Consider the following 6628-nt stretch of genomic DNA (forward strand, 5'->3'; position numbering starts at 1 on the left):
TAAAGACCTCTAAATTAGTTTGTTTCCATTTACGCTCTAAATTACGGGTTTCTCTCTTTAGAACATGCGTAGTATTATTGTACCATGGTGCTTTAATTTTCTCTGTAACCTTTTTTAATCTAACGGGTGCAACAACATCCAATGTTCTAGAGAGAATGGTGCTCATAGTGCTAGTTAGTTCTTCTAGTTCATCTGTTTGTTTGGGTTCAGGCAGCAGCTGAGACAGATCAGACAAGCAACTCGAGAAATTATCTATGGTGGATGGAAGGATTGTTCTGCCTGGTCGAAAACGCGGCACCGCATGACATATTACAGCAGTGCGTAATATGCAAGTTACCAAGTAATGGTCAGTGACATCATCACTTTGTGGAATGATATCTATATCGGTTGGATCGGTTCCATATGATATAATTAAATCGAGTGTGTGATTAAGACGATGAGTTGGTCCGGTGACGTTTTGCTTGACCCCAAAGGAATTTAATAAATCTATAAACGCAGCCCCTAACGCATCATTTGGATTATCTACGTGTATGTTAAAATCTCCAACAATTAATGCTTTATCTACATTGACCAATAGATCTGAGAGAAAATCTGCAAACTCTTTTAGGAAATTAGCGTAAGGCCCAGGCGGTCTATATACAGTAGCCAAGGCTAGAGATAATATGGATTTTTTTCTAACATCTAAGAGCGTAACATTTAGTACAAGTATTTCAAACGAAATAAACTTATAACCCGTTTTCTGAGTAACATTGAGAATATCTCTATAGACCGCTGCAACACCGCCGCCACGACCAATCAGACGGGGTTCGTGCTTATAGGAGTATCTTAATGGAGTAGACTCATTTAGACCGAAATAATCATTAGGTTTAAGCCAAGTTTCAGTAAGGCAAAGTACATCGAAGCTATTATCCGTGACTATTTCATTTACAATAACTGCCTTAGGTGTGAGTGATCTAATGTTTAGAAGACCTAGCTTTAGAAATTGTTTTTGGTTACTAATAGCAACATTTTCTGGTTTAATAACAATTAGATTTTTTCTAGATCCTGAAAACCTCTGTCTGTCGCAGCCTGATGTCGATTTATTATTTGATCTCACTAAACGAGGAATAGACACAGTTTCTATGCAATATTCTACACTATTTATATCAGTTAATTTGGTGCAGCAGAGACTATGATTTGAACTTTTGGTTACTAGTCAAAAGTTATTTAACATTTTAGAGATGTTATCTGACAGAAGATCCGATCCGAATCTGCTTGGGTGTAAGCCATCAGCACGGTAAAGCCTAGGACGCTCCCAAAACAGATTCCAATTATTTACAAAGAACAGTTTCTGCTCATTGCACCATGATATTAACCATTCATTTAGCGCGAATAATCTACTAAACTTTTCATGACCTAGTCGGTACGTGGGAAGCGGTCCTGACACAATGATCGTTATATCAGGCGATGTACTGCGTACCGTATCGATCAGATTCCTGAAGTCTTTCAGAAGACATCGCGTTCTGTTTCGCGAAGAGGGGAGAAGCGGTTTTGTGTGGATATCTCGAAAACCGGGAGGGTCGGAGAGAGTTTTCTTGGTCTAGACGAGTCAAGTGTATGGTGTAATTGCATATGGGTCACTTTTAAATTAAAAAAGCTGGTCCAAAAATATAAAAGAAATTCAGATATGGTCAACAAATCAGAATTGGGCATCAAGACCTGCAGTATAAATGTGGCCTTACTGAACTCAATTGAATCAACAATGAACTGTCAACTTACAGTGAAGTTGCTGAAGAACTTACTGTCTTAAGGTGGAGCAAACCCAGACAGCAAACTGACTACGAAACGCATCCGCCGCGGAGGTACAGTGAACTCCGGAACGGATCCAGAAAGCGGATCCGAAACTGCGTCCACTTGCACACCGCGCCGGATCCGCCGCGGTGGCGGCTCGCGGATCCGGTCTGACACCGCTGCGGTCCCTTTGCGTATCCGTACATAAATGGGTACATCCGCCCCGGCTTCGCTTTGGATCCGCGAATGAGCCGCATATCCGCTCCGGGTCCGTTTTGGACCCAGTCATATGCCCGGCCCCTATGCCCGGCCCGGGTCCGTTTTGGACCCGTTCATAAAATTCCGTCTACAATGCCACTTTTTCCCCACACTTGATTATCTGGCCAAAACTATAGCTACAGATATATTTAAAATCTAATGGTGGACGAACATTAGATAGACTGGACTGCTCTATAAAAGCTTGAATAGTTATTAATGTATGTGCCTTTGAATAAAACATGAATCATTAAACATTAATAATTTTTAGCCAACTAACAATAACAAAATAGGTTATTACAGACTATAAATGTATTTACTAATTTTTTAAATAGTTTTATTCATGTAAACATTGAATAGACATTACAGAAAAAAATGAAATCAACCATGAATTGTACCAAGAACATCATTTTATTTAGTGAAAAACATTACACTAAAATGATAAAGTATTTTTTTTCACTACTGTTGGGTCAAGGTTTGCTGACAGGGGCTCCGGCTCCTTGAGCTTCCCCTATCTGATGCCAGGTTGAACCACCGGATTACATGTTTTGTAATGTCGTCATCGGTGGCGGCACAGGAGACATGGCTCTTTCTCACAGCACCTGTAATACATAAGCAGATTTCCATTACATGTCATGAAATCACATTGAAGCTACCAGGTTGTTGTTTTTTAGAGGATAGACATAATTCCTTTTTTAACTTAAAATAATGTCAAGTCGTAACAGGGTGAAAGGCACTTCAGCCTCCGCTTTGCGGTCCTTTATCTGCTATAACCACGCTATGTAAGATTGCCAGATCGGGTCGCGTTTCTGTAGTTCTAATGAGACATAAGAAAACTACAGACTTTAATAGACTCCCTAAAGAATTTGGCACAAACACAAACAGAAGTTCAACTAAAATGACTAAGTGATTATAATTTTAACCATTATACAGCGTGACAAAAAAAAAAAAGTTTTCCTTGAATAAAACTTGAATGCCCATAAGTTTAGTTGACTAAAAAAAGAACTAAACAAAAACAGGATAAGGTTGACTAAATATGATAAAAGTTAAATAGTAAATTTGACACAGGACTAAGCATGCATAAAAATAAAAAAGCTGACAAAATATACTCTATTTGAGTCTTGTATCTAATGAGGTATTGCTCACCAGAGCAGGCAATACTGTCTGATCCACATCTTTCCCCCCGCCAGGTAGGTCTGTAGACCCTGCTTGCAGAAGGGGTTTGCTCTTCTGCTGGTCTCTGTGAACAGTGAGGTGGAGAAATGGGTGGAGGTGGAGCAGCTGTGCCGCTACTTAGGATAAAAGGTGGTGGTGCAAAAACAGGAGCTGATGGTTGTGTTAAAAGTTTGCCTCTTTTTATGAGCATCTTCCTCCTCGCTCTCATCAGAGTCTCCCAAGAAATGACTATAAATTAGGGTGGAAAAAAACAAGCAGTTAACATCTTATTAATTACTCTTATTAATAATAATAATAAATGTAAAGCCTTCCTGTAGTTCAAACAGTAGAGTGTTGGCGCTTGCAATGCTAAGGTCATGGGTTCAATTCCCAGGGGAAGCAAGAACTGATAAGAATGTAAATGTGTACCTTAAAATGCAATGTAAGTTGCTTTGGATAAAAACGTCTGCCAAATGCATAAATGTAAATGTAATTACATAAACATTTTCACTGGCCTAAGAACTTAAATTGTAAATCAATGTAATTGGTTGAGAATGGTTTCTCTGAGAAACCATTTATCTATATTTCAGCTGGCTTTACGTGTGGTGGTTGTCGGGTTCATCATATCCTAAACACTAAATTATGTTTTTGAGAAAATATAGAGGCCAAAAAGTTAATGTAAAATATAAAGGATAATATACGTATACTAACATCGGCTTTGGCCTTCTTTTTGGCCGAATCTCCTCCTCTTCCTCTTCAGACTGTAGATCTGATGTGTTGCAATTTAGAGCTTTCTTCAAGAGTTGTTGTGCCACAAAGTAGTCATCTATAAAATAAATAGCCTACATGTTAAACTTCAGTAGACCTTCAAATTAATAGAGTAGAACTATAGACAACAGAACAATATGAGAATGTAATTAAAAGGATTTTCTTCCCATATAACATATTGGCAAAATACTTTGATATTTGCTTACAAAAGCCATTTAGATTATTTAAAAAGAAAATAGCATACCACATGACTCTGGCATCATATTTTTTCCAGTCAGGTCCAGGTTCCTTAGAATTTTTCACTGCCCCGTTCACTCTCTCATCATTTTTGTAGTTTGGCCAATAGGTAACTCCATCACTGTACCAATTTTGTGGCACCAAACATCCTTAAACGAGAAGGAAGTAACAAACAGCACCAGATAAATTTAACTTCCTGTTTCAAGAACAGGTCAGTATGTCTACCTTGGGTTATTTCACCAAGTGTATGGTGTAATTGCATATGGGTCACTTTTAAATTAAAAAAGCTGGTCCAAAAATATAAAAGAAATTCAGATATGGTCAACAAATCAGAATTGGGCATCAAGACCTGCAGTATAAATGTGGCCTTACTGAACTCAATTGAATCAACAATGAACTGTCAACTTACAGTGAAGTTGCTGAAGAACTTACTGTCTTAAGGTGGAGCTGGAGACAGGTACAGTTTTTCTATTCATTTTATCTAAAAGAAACGTAACAGAAACACAAAATACACATTTCAACTAGTGAGTTGTGGAAAATAACCAAAATTTTGAGTGTTTTCAAAAATAATTATACAGCAGGGCTCGACAATAAGGACTGCCTGATGGCCCGGGGCCAGCGTGAAAGACACTTGGGCCAGTTGCAGGAACTTTCACCTGCCCCATTGGGCCAGTGCTGCATCTTCAAGTTGATAATTTGCAATTTTTTAAGCCTTGACAATTGAAATGCTGTAGTGTGGACCAGTGTCAGTATTTGACAACATATCTGGCTAAATCAAGTTAGAACAGTATTAAATCTTACTTTACTCTGATGTCAGGAAAAGATGAAACTCCAAAATAAGACTGGTGGCACTTGAACAAACTGTGAACTGTAAGCTGCAACAGAACACACACACACACACACACACACACACACACACACACACACACACACACACACACACACACAATCTTAATATGATATGAAATAATTATCTGAAACAACATTACATGGGGAGGTGGTGGAGAATATATTTGTCATGATGTAAACAAAAATGGACTCAAACTAACCAAACCAGTACAGTATTAAATGCTGTAGTGTGGACCAGTGTCAGTATTTGACAACAAATCCAGTTGGAACAGTATTAAATCTTACTTACTCTGATGTCAGGAAAAGATGAAACTCCAAAATAAGACTGGTGGCACTTGAACAAACTGTAAGCTGCAACAGAACACACACACACACACACACACACACACACACACACAGTATCATATAATATTAATTATTTTTTTGAAACAACATTACATGGGGAGGTGGAACTGTCAAAATGTAAACAAAAATGGACATGTTATACCAGAAATTCAGTGAAAAACGTAAGTTGGGTAACGTTAGGCCTAACATGATAATATTGCCTGACATTTTAACGTTACTGGAGGGGAGAAAATACGCGATCAGGGTGTGATAAAAATCCGGACAGCTAACGTTAATTAAATCACCTAACCTCCCAGACAGAAAGAATATACCATCCAAATAGCTTTTTACTCAAAGTTATTAATTATCAAATACATTTTTACTCAAATCTACGCTAATGACAATTTGCTAACTTCGTTTGCCACAATCATTTCAGAAATAAAATCATCGGTATGTTGAACGGTATGAACGGTAATGTTTTACAGCTAAGTAACTGTACAAATAAAGCATATTTGAACCATTCTTACCGTGTTCCGTGCTTGTCGACCTGCCGGTTAGCTTTTCCACAGAGCGGAGAATGATTCTGTGACGATGGCGACAGTTGAAATTAGGCGCGTTTGGTCAGCGGGTCCGCCCAGCGTCTGTAGCGAGTCCGCGAGGTGACAGTGCGTTAGGGGGCGGGGCACATGTTAAGGCGCGTCCGAAGTGCGGATCCGTATGTGATCCGTTCTGGGTCCGCCGATTAAAACCGCAGGCTGGGCCGATCCTGGAGGCGGGGCTGATCCTGTTAGCGCAGCGAAAACGAATCTGACAGTCAGGCGGATCTGGCGGCTTGAGGGCGGGTCCGCCACGGACTCCTTTGCTGTGTGGGTCGCGTCTTCCGCTGCGGAAATATCCAGGCTTCGTGGTGGCATGTTGGAGCCGGCGTAAACGAGACCATAGCTGATCGCGGCCTCGACGCTCGTGACCGATGCTGAGTAACGCACGGAGTAGACGAGGTCGGAGTTTGTGTTGATTTGTGTTCATCGGCTCGTGATGTTTCAAGAGCTAACCGCCGGTCTATCAGCTCGGCTTTTCTCACTAAAAGGTCGTGGATCTGTTTTTCAACAGCTTCCAGCTCAGACTGCAACGCGTGTAGCTCAAATGTATCCTCACCTGCACCAAAAGGTAGACTACTTACATCTGATATATTCGCCATTTTAACAGATGGACAGTAAGTTAAGTTAGCAACGACGCTACCAGTGATGCTATCAATATTAATACTAATTTA

At 39.8% G+C, this 6628-nt stretch overlaps 1 long non-coding RNA gene across 1 annotated transcript; it reads right to left on the minus strand.

Annotated features, from left to right (window-relative positions):
- Positions 1-2419: 2419 nt before the first annotated feature.
- LOC308680034 lies at positions 2420-5985 on the minus strand. The gene is made up of 8 exons (XR_014028870.1): positions 5886-5985; positions 5324-5385; positions 4987-5060; positions 4618-4666; positions 4193-4334; positions 3892-4006; positions 3172-3429; positions 2420-2627 (listed from the first exon to the last, which is right to left on the minus strand). It is a non-coding gene; the product is annotated as an uncharacterized lncRNA (long non-coding RNA).
- Positions 5986-6628: the final 643 nt, after the last annotated feature.

The sequence above is a fragment of the Scardinius erythrophthalmus genome (genome assembly GCF_964197995.2).
Source record: "Scardinius erythrophthalmus genome assembly, chromosome: 19".
Lineage (NCBI taxonomy): Eukaryota > Metazoa > Chordata > Actinopteri > Cypriniformes > Leuciscidae > Scardinius > Scardinius erythrophthalmus.